The sequence below is a fragment of the Falco biarmicus genome, chromosome 13 (genome assembly GCF_023638135.1).
Source record: "Falco biarmicus isolate bFalBia1 chromosome 13, bFalBia1.pri, whole genome shotgun sequence".
Taxonomy (NCBI): Eukaryota; Metazoa; Chordata; class Aves; order Falconiformes; family Falconidae; genus Falco; species Falco biarmicus.
Window position 1 is genome coordinate 8,232,810 of NC_079300.1, and position 11,740 is coordinate 8,244,549.

At 42.1% G+C, this 11,740-nt stretch overlaps 1 long non-coding RNA gene across 1 annotated transcript; it reads right to left on the minus strand.

Moving 5' to 3' along the window:
• Positions 1–10,377: 10,377 nt before the first annotated feature.
• On the minus strand, positions 10,378–11,390 carry LOC130158215 (uncharacterized). Its single transcript, XR_008825212.1, has 3 exons — positions 10,957–11,390; positions 10,747–10,831; positions 10,378–10,529 (listed from the first exon to the last, which is right to left on the minus strand). It is a non-coding gene; the product is annotated as an uncharacterized LOC130158215 (long non-coding RNA).
• Positions 11,391–11,740: the final 350 nt, after the last annotated feature.

The window sequence follows — 11,740 nt, forward strand, 5'->3', positions numbered from 1 at the left end:
TCAGTGGGGTGCCACATTCTAAACGAAACTATTATTTGTGACACTCAGTAGGAAACATTTCACAAACAAACAATTTTGCTGAGATAAATCTGCCAGAATGTGGTACACTGATTTGTATTTTTAGCTATGGATAAAATGATGGCCTGGAAACTCAATACCAATTTAATATGTTTATATATATATATATATATATAAAAAAAGACAGTTATTTTGAGGCTGTTGAACTATGCTACTTTTGTATGATGCACATGTTTCAAGCCCATGTTTCACACTCTGCCTACTTGCTTGTCAGAGAAGACCAACAGCAGCAAACTCACAAGAAACCATGAACCGCAAGGAACTGGTGATGTGGGTTTTAATCAGTTACGGCAAACAAGAAACTCTTACTTGGGACTAAGGTAGCAATGTGAGCACAAAACAGAGCAGCTCCATTTCCACTCTGCCAAGCGTCACCACACCTGCAGCTCAGTGGGATGGAAAACATTTGGTCAGGGTCTCGACTGCCAAGCCGAGCCAAGCCAAACCCAGCATCTTCTTCCTTGCCTTAAATTTATGGAGCTTGTTGTCAGTTATTCGAAGGCAAAACATGAAAGGGAGGATGTAGACACATACTAGTGTTTAACAAGAAGGTCTTTTGGGGACTAAAATTTCTGAGACATCCAGGGTAGATGTCTTTAGTTCACGTAAGTAAAGACATCATTTAGAACGACAAGCAGACACAAAGAAGATTAAACTCCCCATAACAATGCAGACTTTTTCCTTCCTGCCATTTTGTTGTTCATAAGGATCATTTTATATTGCTTACTCAGAAAACAGTTGAGAAATTATGTGTAATAAATATTTCCTTAAATTGAGCTGGCAGAATCTATTTCTTCTTTTAAAATATATTGAATATATTGTTCCCAGTTTACTTATTACTCTGTGCTGGGGTTTGCCTCTTAAAGAGAAATATTGCTTGAGGGACCACTCCTCATTTAAACAAATGCTATTAAGGCAGAGTGTGAAGACAGTACGGAAACTACCGAAAGGCTTCCCTGGCTGCACTAAATCAAAGCTAATGGCTTGAGATAAAGTGAGTGGAGTTGTTCTACTGTTCTTTGTCAGTATTAATATCTTAAGTTACAGCTCCTCACTAGAATCTCTCTGCTTCTAGCCTCCCTTCTTTTGGGCCAGAAATTCCAGAAGGCTTCTCTTAAATATGGGTCTCACTTTTATTCCCTGCGTTCAGCCGTTGCTTCCAAACTATTCCGACTGCCTGACATTTACTGAGCTTGGAGTCGCACTCACACGACATTCAATTTTTCATCTGAATGCCATGTTAATCACATGCAAGCACTAGGCCAATTGTGAGCACAATTTGCCTGGAATATGTGGTCTGGTAAACTAATTAGGGCAACATGGAGTGCTAATGCCCTACTTCACAGAGGGTGATAACACAAGGAATGAAGAGCTTTCAGGTGCTTTTGCTGTTGAACTACAAATTATTTCCTGACCTTTAATTATTTTTTTGCCTTGCAACAAGCACAGTCTCCATCTCCATAGCCCACATCTCTCTCTTGAATGCACACCGAAGTTAAATATACTCATGACTCTTTCCCACTCTCTTTAACTAGAAAAATCTCTTCAGTTTCTTACCTGAAAGTATTAGATGGCTTTTTTGGCTGTTTCTGAATAAAGGATTTCTGAAAGACCACAGAAACTTTCGCCCATATATTACAGTGCTTCAACCATTTCCAATAATGCAATTAGATGTGGGTAAAATTTTTTCAGAAAGCAGTAAAACCATTAGAGAGTGTGGCTTTAGGGGCACAGAAATACTCATAAATCCAGTTCCAGTTTAGGGAACAGATTCAGCCAAATGGAAGCAAAGAGACATTTTTAGAAAAGCCTGAGCACTATCTTTCATACTTTGTCAAGCACTGAAGTCACCCAGTTTGGCAGCTGCTGAAGGAGTTGCCTACGGCTAGCAGCTCTTGACTCTTGGGTGGAGGGGTAGGGGAGAACAGAGAAGACAGACCATGGATGGACAACGGTCAGGAAATGTCTTTGGTGTGGCTGAAAAAACAGGAGCTTCACTTAAATAAGTGTGGGAGAAGGACAAGCCAGGACAGTTTAAGAAAGTCTGGGGAAAAGAGAAGTATTTAGAAAGAGGGTGTTTTCTTTTTTTCCTTAGATAAATTATTTTAAGTAGTTAATGTCATAGAGAAGTTACAAAGAGCAAGAAAGAGATGAGATATTTATAATAGGGACTATAAGAGAGTGTATGGTCAAAATCAAAGAGATCAAGGCAAGCAGCAAGATCAAACCAGTAAAAGATGTAAAGAACAACAAGGAATAACTGTGAAGTAACATTAGGAAGAGAAGGAAGACCAAAGAAAAAGAATTGTCAACAACGAACACAGGAAAGCTATTTACAGAGGGGAGCTTTGTCATTTCAGGGTTTTTTCTGAATCAACCTTTACTTAAAATGTCACCTTGCAAGTAAATGGTCAGCACAATTAGTGTTCTTGAGAAACGAACAAACTTTCAGACAGACAGGGCCTGATGAACATTACCAAGGTGCCGAAAGAGCTGGCTGAAGCAATCAAAGAAGTATTAGCCTTCATCTTTGAAATCCTATAGAGGAGGGCTAAGTTACTGGAAGACTGAAGAAAAGATCAGCATAGTGCAGTTCTTTAAAGAGAGAAAAAAGGAGTAGCTGGGAGATTTATAAATCAATTAGATGAACTCCAGCTCCTGCAGAAACAAATCAAACCATTTGTCAGAATCAGGAAGATAACAAGGAGATGAGATGCAGTCAGCAGTAGATTTGTTAAGAGGAAAGCATGCCAAAGAAATATATTTTATTTCTACAGCAGGTATCAAACCTTCCAGAGGTGAAAAACAGTAGATACCATCGATCTCAAAGTAATACTTTCCATACGGTTTCACTCACCAGTCTCGGAAACAAACCAGGTAAAGCAATCCTGTTACAACTTTTTCCATGTGATAGGTAAGCAGATGGTGACGGGGTGGCTCTATCCACAAAGTCATCACCCATGGTACGATCTTAACATGGAAGGACATACTGATGGGTGCTGCAGGGCCTGTCCCAGGTCTCACATCATTATCAATATTTTCATTAATTATCAAGGTGATGGAATGGGGAGTATGTTATTAAATTTTCAGGTGAGAGGAAGACTGGAAGGACTGCGGTCATACTGAATGACACATCCAGAATTCATTCAAAATGATTTTAAGAAATAGGAAAAATTATCTCTGGCGTTCAAACAAGAGATATATGTTGTTCCTTACCTTAGGTAGGAATAATGAACTGCTGAACTCATTTGGAAATCCTTTAAAGAAATAAAATTAAACTAATCTGAGGGTTGTGGATTACCGGCTGAAGATGGGCTGGGTGGAAAAGGCAAGTACCCTGTTGGAACGGTTTAAGGGGAGGATAGCCTGCAAACCATACCCCATAATCCTTCCTCTCAGCACCTTGCTCAGCATTAATAAGGTCTCAGCTAGAGCACTATGTCCACATTCGTGACATACGGGTACCAACAGATGAAAGGTCAGAGGAAAGCCAGAATGACCAAGAGTCTAGGCAAAACATTCCCCAAAGCCTGAACTATGTGGGGTGCATTCATTTGACAAAGAGCCTGCTCTGCTGCGGATAGATCTGGAGGTAATAGATGTAAATCGCAGCAAAGCAGATTCATGTTGAATGTTAAAAAGCTCTCTGCTGGGAAAAATAAAATGCTGAAATAGATTGCCAGAGGAACTGCAGTCTTCATCACTGGATGTCTTTAAGGCCGTTAGACAAACTCTGTGAGGAGTAGCAGTGACAGAGCTGATCTGCCTTAGGACACGGGTCATGAACTAATCAACCCGTTTTCCAGATTCATTTGCCACAAACCTATAATCCAGCAGATTTGCTGTCTGGGAACATGTGCATGCAATGAGAAGAGGAAAGCGGAACCTTGCTTGCATCCTCCCAGCTGTGCGCTGCAGCTGGTGCAGAAGCACAGGGGCAGGGGCTCCAGCTCAGGGCTGCACCCCCCTTCTCTCACTCGCAGGCTGTCACCTCGGGCGGGTCGTACTCTGCTTTCCATTCCTTTGAAGATAATCAAATCTCCTCTTAGGCTAATCAGGTAAGACTAATAAAAGGTAATTTTTTTTTCAGAAGCTTCTAGCCAAGGCTGTAACATGGTGGGCTGTCTTTTGGTTGCTGTCTCCGGGTATTATGAAATACAGAGAGCAGTTATGCCTAAAGCCCTGGGATATTACCTAGAGACACTATGTACAGCAGGTGAGGATGCGTCAATATTGAGCCCATCAGCCAAGCAGCACCTCCTCCAAACACCAAGCACCACATTCATTTTACATGCTACGCAGGTTTTGTAGATGATGATCCCTCGCTGTCTCAGTGAGAGGGTACACCGCGTTCCCCTGTGCTCTGTGCTAGCATCACCCGAAAGACTATAAAAATCCTAAAGAAAAAAACATATCCTTGAACTTTTATTTTTTTAAAAAACATAAGTAGACCATAAAACAGCACTGACCTGGGAGTAAACCACTTCTCTCTCTCACTCAGTTCAAGTACCGATGGCATCTCCACGTATCTTGTTGCTGTTACCCCCAAGCCCCTCGGCTGCAGTGAACCTCAGCCTCCTCTCAGGAGCTGCCACAGCCCAAGGATGACTTTTCTTCTGGGAGATGTGTTTGCTCCAAATTGATGGAAAATGAATGGGTTGGCTGAAAACCAAAGCAAGCAAAGCATTATTGGAAAACAACAAAAGAATTTTCAGGAATTCAGATAATTTGATAATACTGAGAGCATTACAAACAGTCCAACCAGAAGCAGCACAAACAGCATGTGACTTGAGTTACTGATGTGTGAAGCACACATGGGGCAAAGGAATTATTTGGTTCTGGCTGGCGTTGAAAGCAACTAAGAACTGCCTAAAACCTTATTCCAAGACTTGTTACTCCGAGTCTGGTATAAACCACTAAAGCAGTAGAACAGTGTACTAATCCTCCCTTTTATATGAACATGGAACAACTCCTGAAAGCAAAGTCAGTGGCATAGATTTATCATGAGGATATGTGCTATTCTGCAGTATAAACACGAGCTAAAAGGGACGAATGTCACCTACAGCCCCATCCTTGCTAGAGACACCAGGTTCCCCTTCCTTATGAACATGCTCTCTCATGTACAGCAGATAATGATACCATTTTCCTCCTCTGAAGGAATTTTTAGTCTTTTTCTTTGAAGTATTTTAGGATTTGCTCTCTGCAGGTACAGCCACAGCAGTGCTGTCCTGGCTGCGGTCTGTGCCAAGGGAGATCTGACGTGCCTGAAAAGGCATTTTCAGGATGTGCCCCGACCAGCCTAAACTTTGGAGCAGAGCAAAACAGAGCAGCTTCTTTGTGGATCCAAAACTTGCATATTAAGTCCATTAAGCTGAGACACCAAATGCTTTCCAAGTCCAGAGACATCCATGGTTATGTGGTTGCTAATAGAGATTTTCAGACACTTGAGTGCAAACTTGCAGCATCCAAATCCCAGTTTAAGCTTTTTTGGCTCTTCCTAGCAGCAAAAAATATCTAGACACGTTTTCACAGCTGCAGTCCCACCACATCTAACTCAAATACAGACCATGCTGTTTTCAACGTGAGCGAGCGCTCCAGCACTAGCACACAGTTGAGTTCTGCTCTGCCAGCTGAGACCCCCTTCCCCATGCTGGCATTCCCACCTATCGCTCACAGTTACAGGAAACTTAAAACTTCTGTGCATACTTATTGAAACCAAAACTATACCTAAATGCAGCCGAATACAACAGTTCTCCACACGTGCCATAGCTCGACACTGCCTAGCATTAAGGAACTGATTTTGCACAGGCAGCTGTCTCCGTGACATTGTGCCACCAGGCTCAGCTGTGCATCATGAACCTTCGCCGCCTCAGCTACCCAGAGGTTCTTCTTGATTTACTGTTAGAAGCTCAAGGATCTGGAGCACAAAACTTCAGCTGCTGCCACAGCAAAACTTAAAATGTCAGGGAGCAAACAATATGACCAATGGCAGCAAAATTACATGATATTTATGATCTGCTGCACAAAGCAGTAATTCTAACCAAGCACGAGCACTTCTGTTTTCCTTTATGGTCTAATCTGTACATTCTTGTGCATGGACAGCAAGTCAGTAACTAAAAGGTATTTGAAAACAATGACTGCATCTTTGGCTTCAAATGAAGAACTTTTTTTATATATATATATTTTATTTTTTTTGTAAAATCTGAGGCTCCAGCTTGGGAATTTAGCTGTGAGAAAAAGCTTTTAAGAGAAGCGACTTTTCAGGAAGGACAATAAAGTTAATACACTATTGTGCTGCCTTCTGTTGCTAACTGGTAGACCAGCTCAAAAGGCAGAAAATGCAATGCTTCAGAAGATTGCATTGGAAATGATTCCACATTTAGCCTATTCACATTGATGGGAAGGCCTTCACACACATTTGAAAAAGCCCAAAAGAGAAATCCTGTGGGAGGATACACAGGACTGTAAGCAACACTGAAAGCTGTCCTAAAGCTTTAAAAGAAAATCATTGCCCCAAAACAATATTCTTCTTCCTAGCAGGTCTAAGGGAAATGTCATTACTTTATTAAAGTGATCCATCTGTTCCTTCACGGCTGGCTCTGTGGCAGTGCTCAGGATACAAGCTGATGTTATAAGGTGCAGTCTCCAATATAAACTTAAAAAAAAAATAGACACCTAAAATACGTCTTCAGCAGTACCTGAAAGATGGTGTTGGACATTATCATACAGAGGATACTATGAGCTTTAATACCACTGCCTCCAGCCAGGAGGAAGGGAGCATCTCTCTGTGCAAACAGGTTACTCCAAGACAAACCGCTGAGAAAAAAATCGAAAAAATACTTCAGAGAAGTTGCAAAAAAGCATCACACACAGTACCAGACATGCTTCTGGCAATTTCTTACCTCTTATAGCACGCAAGCCTCAAGAATATTCGTTGGAAAAAATAGAGCTTTGGAGTAAAATAAACCTACCAATGTCTTCTCTGGGCCAGATTTCAAAGGAGCTTTCTTCACCATAGCCTCACATGTATCTAGGCCATGTGAGATCTGGTCCTGAGTGTGATGCTTATATGGGAGGTGGGGTCTGCTCCAGACCCTGACGAAAGCACAGGAGCATGCTGGTCCAGGCATGACTGAGATAACGATCAGCTCCATGTCGCATGGTAATGCTTACTAGACCACCATACCGCTAGAGAAAAAAAAAAATCATTTAAACTTCAGCCTTCAACTCTTTTAATCCAATAAAACTGAATATTTGCACTGGTACAAAATTCCTGTGTTGGAACAGAAATTCAAACCTATGAGTCAAATTCTTATATAGCTAAATTTAGTTGGGGTATAGAAATTAATATTTGCTGAGAATCTGGCCTGGAGACAGGGATATAATCAATCTCTGAAGAGAGCACCATATGTTCAAGTCAAACATTTTGATCTCCTATTCTGAACCTTTGACTCAACACTGAAATCAGAACTAAATGCCGTGCAGCTGGTGCACGTGCATGCAGGACAGCGCACACCTGCACCCTGTAAGCCAGCCTGTGGGTTAAACCGGCATCGGTTTAGTGGTCCCAGGAACAACTAAGCAGACAGGTCTCCCCTCTATTTTGGCTTCCTATAAACAGCCTGACTAAGGCAGAACTAAACAAAGCACACTTGTCAGCTCCGACAGCCCTTTCCTCCTTCAGCACAAGAAAGCAGGATGAAGGAGGCTTAATGGACGTACCAACACCTTTCTATGCAAGATGCCAACCTAGCATGCGTGGACCATCCCTGCACTAGACGCTTCCTTCTCCTCCAAAATGGAACTCCCAGAGGCCTCTCGGTGGCCTTTCCAAATCTTAATATCAGCATAGCAGTTATCTTGTTACACCTGAAGCATAACGCTACGATTGGAACTTCAGCTTCAAGGAAATTAAATGCAAGTCTTCTGCGTGCAAGAGACAGGCTTTTGTTTGATAAGATGCACACTGCACTTTGCATTGTTAGTGAGCAATTATTTTAGAGGCTCCAGCAGCCTCATTTATCCTCAGATGACACAGCTCAGTCAAGTGTTCAGCACCAGGCTTACATTTAATAGCAGAATTTTCATTTCTTCCTTTCAACCCACCGTCAGCACTAAAAGCAAGAAGCCCCGTAACCGTCCTTAGGAGCAGAGGTGCCAGCGTGCTCCTTCCCACCTGGGAGTTTATGAGTGCCAACCCCCAGCACTCCCTGTGTGGCACCAGAACCAAGACTTAGTTGCCCTCGTTACCAAACTGCCTCATTTAGACCAGAGCAATCCCCATCCCACCAGCACGTTGCTCTCCAGGTTGTGTCTCCTAGACCCTGCCTGTTGCAGATTCTTGTGCAGTTTTGGGCCAGCCATTTAGGATTATAAGTACATGTAGCACACCTATAAATTAACAAGAAAAATACACTTTTACACAGGATATTTCTCTTCCTAAAATACTCAAAATTATAACCTCATCTAGTGAGCTGAGAAGGGTCCCAGTTAAAAAGAATCATTTCATTTTCAACATTCTCTTCATTGGGGGCTAGATACAGTGAAATATTAAAGAGCGAGAACTACCTTTTAGTTATGCTTTACTTTCTGTATATATCTTTATTGTCTGTGATACTGTTACATAGGAAATCACTATCTTTCTTATTCTGAGATGCAGTTAGTTTCTGATACTAAAATCACCTCAGTGCATATTCCTGTCCTGTGCTCTGCTACTCCTCGCTGCTTCCTGAAGCACGGCTATCTATAAACAGTCATTTTCTTCTCATTGCGGCCTTCAAGATAAGAACTATTTTAAATGCTGAAGACTTCAGCTTGCTTACTTACAAAGGCTTCTGCACCAACACGAGTGAGTTAGCCAGACTGCTTGAATCCCCTATTCCCATCTCATGAGACTCATGTGTCTTTCATCATCTCAGAAGTGCCAATCTAATGCACCTAAAACTGGCAGGCGCTTTCACTTCTGCCTGCTGGCACCCCCCTCCCATGGGAACCACGTGAAACCTCTGGAAGCAGACAGGGTTTAATAGAATATCCTTGGTGAACAGCAGTGTACTTAGGGTGACATTTGGCCCTTGGATTTCCCCACTGCAAACTGAAACTTCAGCTTGATTTATTTGCCATTCTTCCTTTTTCCTCCTGGTCATGAGCACTCATTTGGTTTCACCAGCAAATGAGTGTTTGGCCTTTGATTTTATTGGGGACGAGAAATTCGGTGCTCACCCTGACTGCTCATCTCTGTCACCCAAGTATTCAGAGAATATTAACCTTTTCCAACTCTCCTGCAAGCGAATCTTACCTGGGACCTTGGCAGTAGCAAAGCTGTGATTTGATTAATAGGAAGCATGGGGTGGCTATGGAAGGAGCGTTTCTTGTAAGGAAAATCAGCTCTTTCTTGTCAGTAAATGAATGCTAATACTCTTTCCCTATTAAGGCAGGCTCCTGCTTTAAAACTTTTATGTCTTCCATATATCATGTTTTTGGAAGAAAGTTTTGCTATTTAAATAGCTGCCAGAGTGTTACAGGCTTATATGATTGCAATTTACAGTACTTCATAAATCAGCAGACCTCAGATGTGTTGGACAGATGAGACTTTAAATTGACATCCTGTCTTTTTATGAATACTAAAACGCTTGATCTCATGACATATTTACACAGAAGTATCCCTGCTGCCTTGGCCAAATTGTTCCTAAAGTATAAAGTACTTTACATGAACGAACATAATGACGACAACCTGAAGCTTTGTACATTAAATTATCAAAGTGTTATAGCTAGTCCAGAGGGGTTAGCTCCAGACCAGGAGAGATCTCTGCAACGCCTGTTGCTCCCATATAAAAATGGTGGAAATTTGTCCTTTAAATAAGAATCGCATTCAGGAATTCCATGAGCAGGGGTGACCTCGGAGACCAGACAAAATAGATCCATCTTCACTTAAACATGAGTTTACACAAGGCTGGAGCACCCTCTGAACAGGACCAGCTTCCAAAACAACACATCTTGGCATGGCACTACTGTGGTCGCTAGATGCAGGCATGTCAAAACCAGCAGCATGCCCAAGCGATGCCTCCCTGTTAGATCCCTCAACTAGACAGAAGGAATTTCATCTCCACTGACATCCTGAGTGGGTTTTGCCATTGCCTTCATCACACCCCCAGCACCACCAGTCTCACTGGGGCACCATTCAGTTCCTGCACAGCCGCTGTCTTGCAGCCAAACTGGAAAACGATGGTAATATTTCTTCCCTCCAGAGTGACGAAAGATGACTATGGGAAGACACAGAATTGATAGGATTTTTTTATTTATTTATTCATTTTTTGAAGGTACAGTAAAAAAGAACATGTAGAATTGTTCAGCTGAAAGAAGCTGAAGGGTCTGGTATCTCTGACTTGAGAGTGAAGACAGCAGCAGCAGTGGAATAGGTCCCAAAATGAAACACTGACACTGAAAAACAACTTGTTTTTCTTACTCCAAATGTTTCAAATACTCAGGCTTGCTTTCCATATGAGAATGATTTCTTTATACTTCTGGAACACCTATATGCAGTGATGTATGTGATGAGAGTTGACACTGGATGCTGGGGAACCCCATTACTTTGAACGAAGACAAAGCAGTACAATCGTGGTGAACCCCCCACCGGCAAAAGGGACAAAGTGACTTAATGACTGAAACAGAGCAGGCCCCAAAACATCTTCGCTCTCTCCAACAGCCAAGTATATGTGCTCTTTTCCTAATTTATTTGAATCTTCCTGCATCTCTGCAATTAGAAATACCCAACTGTCTGGAGCCTGGAAGACCACGTTCCAGTGCAGAGACATAACAGAGCTGGGTGCCATCAACCACATTTCCAGTAGAGTAAGCATACTTTCTTGTAAAACTTACTATTTTGAGAACATAACTTCAGTCAGTGCTCTGGCCCAGATCCTCCAAATACATACGCACACAAGTAATTTCATCTAGCTACGAGCTCCGTTGAAGAAAATGAGATTACTTACAGACATATAGCAGTGGAGTTCTATACCAGCCAATTAAAGAAATATATGCTGTGGAAAAGATAAAAGGGTGACAACCACAGGAAGAACTTCCTTGAATTAGAGTTCACGGACAGAGTAAGTTCCCTTCAGAACCACAGTTTACCGCATGTAATTGCTGTCAGTCACATCTTTTCAGGCTTTTGCCTCGAACTTGGATTCTTTGGGCAGCTCTTTGCATAGCCAGAGACTAAATATTAACAGACTGGGATGACCTCAGGAGAAGAACAATTTTGAGCCCCTCCGCATTCAACTCACCCACAAATCAGATACATTTCAAGCAAAAATCAGAGTGGAACATTTACATCGTATTACCTAACTGGGCTGGCCATCTTTTAATTACTACGTATCTCCCAGAGAAGCCAAAGCCAGGAATTGCAGAGCTTCTTTCTAATCAGAGGGCAACGGGCCACTTCTCACCATGAAGGAAAATGAGGAAATAAGCCAGCAAAAAATCATCACATCGTTGGAAACAACCCCAGGAGGTAGACGTCTGCCATAAACGATTCGACTCATACTGGCTGGCTGTGAAACGGTACCAAAAAAATTACTTGGTTATTGAAAAGCACCAAGGAAAAGCAACTGCCCTCTGGACTTTGTTGCTGGCTCTAACCTGTTGGGGTCTGCAGTGGGTC